The sequence below is a fragment of the Mus caroli genome, unplaced genomic scaffold (genome assembly GCF_978045245.1).
Source record: "Mus caroli unplaced genomic scaffold, Mus_caroli_1 scaffold_4, whole genome shotgun sequence".
In the NCBI taxonomy this organism is placed as follows: Eukaryota; Metazoa; Chordata; class Mammalia; order Rodentia; family Muridae; genus Mus; species Mus caroli.
Window position 1 is genome coordinate 17,929,366 of NW_028227259.1, and position 3,036 is coordinate 17,932,401.

General features: G+C 44.9%; 1 pseudogene; it reads left to right on the forward strand.

Moving 5' to 3' along the window:
- The first annotated feature begins 577 nt into the window (after positions 1-577).
- Positions 578-1,827, forward strand: LOC110294121 (large ribosomal subunit protein uL3 pseudogene; annotated as a pseudogene).
- Positions 1,828-3,036: the final 1,209 nt, after the last annotated feature.

Consider the following 3,036-nt stretch of genomic DNA (forward strand, 5'->3'; position numbering starts at 1 on the left):
TTGAGGATACTAAATAAAATACATGTAAATATAGATATGTGAAAAGAGAAGTGTATATTTCATATAGTGTTTCAGAAATCTTAGCACTTACTTACTCTGATACTGAGCACTGTGGAATGATGGGTATTTGTGAGTGAGCCTAATCATGAACCCTGATCATACACACTTAGCAATCCTCCTCCCAGGTCTGCCCCCAACTCTTGGAAAACACATCCCACTGTTGCTGCCAAAAAAGGAGGAAAGGAGGAGGAGGAAGAAGAAACACAACTGGTTTAGGTTCTCATGGACACACTGGAGCACAGTCAACTTCCATTGATCATCTCCATAAAGAAAACTGAATGCTTCCCCACCAGCACCCCCTCTAGAAGACATCAATCGTGGAGAACCTCACTTCAGCATCATTACCACAGTTTTTAGGAGTTCTCTTAGATGGATTTCTGCTTATTTGGTGTGGACAAGAGTAGCAGTTGTCACAGAAACCTTCTAATGTCCCTCCTCTTCAAATGTGAATTTGCAGTCATTCACATACCACTTCAAAAGTAGATTCCACTCCCTATCAGTAGCTTGTGGTAGTGAGATGTCTCACAGCAAATTCTCAGGCATGGGTCCTTGGGCTTCCTGCCTCGCAAGCATAGCAGCTGGCATCCTGGGAAAGTGAAGAGCTTTCCTAAGGATGAGGCTTCTGAGCCTGTTCACCTCACAGCTTTCTGGGGTACAAGGCTGCCAAGACCCACATTGTCCAGGAAGTTGATAGGCCAGGATCTAAGGTGAACAAGAAAGAAGTTGTGGAGGCTGTGACCATTATGGAACACTCCCCACCCCCACCCCCCACCCCCCACCCCCAGTGGTGGTTGTGGGCATTGTGGGATATGTTGAGAGCCCATGAGGCCTCCGAACCTTCAAGACTGTATTTGCTGAGCACATCAGCAATGAGTGTAAAAGGTGCTTCTATAAGGATTGGCACAAGTCTAAAAGAAGGCTTTCACCAAGTACTGTAAGAAATGGCAGGATGACACAGGCAAGAAGCAGCTGGAGAAGGACTTCAGCAGCATGAAGAAGAACTGACAGGTCATCCGCATCATTGCCCACACTCAGATGAGTCTGCTTCCTCTGCGCCAGAAGAAGGCACACTTGATGGAGATCCAGGTGAGTGGAGGCACTGTGGCTGAGAAGCTAGACTGAGCCCAAGAAAGGCTGGAGCAGCAGGTTCCTGTGAACCAGGTGTTTGGGCAGGATGAAATGATGGATGTCATCGACGTGACAAAAGGCAAAGGGTACAAAGGGGTAACCAGTCGTTCGCATACAAAGAAACTGCCCGGAAAGACCCATCCAGGTTTGCACAAAGTTGCCTGTATTGGAGCCTGGCACCCTGCCCGTGTCGCCTTCTCTGTGGCTCGAGCTAGGCAGAAAGGCTACCATCACCGAACAGAGATTAACAAGAAAATTTACAAATTGGTCAAGGCTACCTCATCAAGGATGGCAAACTGATCAAAAACAATGCATCTACTGACTATGACCTGTCTGACAAGAGCATCAACCCACTGGGTGGCTTTGTCCATTATGGTGAGGTGACCAATGATTTCATCATGCTCATAGGCTGTGTATTTACTCTTCGTAAGTCCTTGCTGGTCCAGACCAAATGTCGGGCCCTGGAGAAGATTGACTTGAAGTTCATTGACACCACATCCAAATTTGGCCAAGGTCGATTCCAGAACATGGAAGAGAAGAAAGCATTCATGGGACCACTCAAGAAAGATCGCATTGCTAATGAGGAAGGAGCTTGATTCCAGGACCACTTTGTGCAGATGGTGGGGTCTCACCAATAAAATATTTATAGTTAAAAAGAAAAGTAGCTTCCTTGTGCTTTCCAGTGAGTGAGTGGGCATATGGATCATGAACGTCCATATAGTTTTTGATAACAGCATGGACCATGGACAACATTTATTGCAAAAAGCCTTTCCTTTGTTTCATCAACATAGAAAGGGACACTGCAATGATGGTTAGAACAGAACCTAGTAATCAAGGCAGTATGTAGCATGAGGAAGACAAGCCCATGAGGAAAGGTAAAGAGACAGAAACTTCTTTCTTTTCTTTCTCTCTTTCTTTCTTTCTTTCTTTCTTTCTTTCTTTCTTTCTTTCTTTCTTTCTTTCTTTCTTTCTTTCCTTTCTTTCTCTTTCTTTCTTTTTTATTAGATATTTTTTATATCCATTTCAAATGCTATCCCCAAAGTCCCCTACACCCTCCCTCCCCCCACTCCCCTACCCACTCACTCCCACTTCTTGGTCCTGGCATTCCCCTGTATTGGGTCATATAAAGTTTGCAATACCAAGGGGCCTCTCTTCCCACTGATGGCCAACTGGGCCATCTTCTGATACATATGCAGCTAGAGATAAGAATCTGGGGGTACTGGTTAGTTCATATTGTTGTTCCATCTATAGGATTGCAGTCCCCTTTAGCTCCTTGGGTACTTTCTCTAGCTCCTCCATTGGGTGCCCTATGTTTAATCCTATAGATGACTGTGAGCAACAACTGTATTTGCCAGACACTGTCATAGCCTCACAACAGACAGCCATATCAGGGTCAAGAGAAAGCTGTGGTTGATTATTTCTGCAGGCACTGGTTTCAACTAAGTGTCAACCATTCTGAACATCTGTGCTTTGACCACAGGAAGGCTTTGGCATTCCTCTGAGCCTGATCCAAGGAAGGCTTTGTCATTTCTCTAGCTATAAGACACTGCAATGCCAGCCAGGTTATGGTAGCACAGGCCTTTAATCTCAGCACTTGGAAGGTAGAGACAGGTGGATTTTTGAGTTCGAGGCCAGCTTGGTCTACAGAGTGAGTTCCAGGACAACCAGGGCTATACAGAGAAACACTGTCTCAAAAAACAAACAAACAAACAAAACAGAACAAAACAAAAACAGACAAAAAAGACACTGCAATGCCTAACAAACAAGGCTGTGCTTATGTCAACAGTACACATTCACTCAGGAGTTTGCTTGCTTCCCACACCATGTTGCACTATATTTAAAACCACA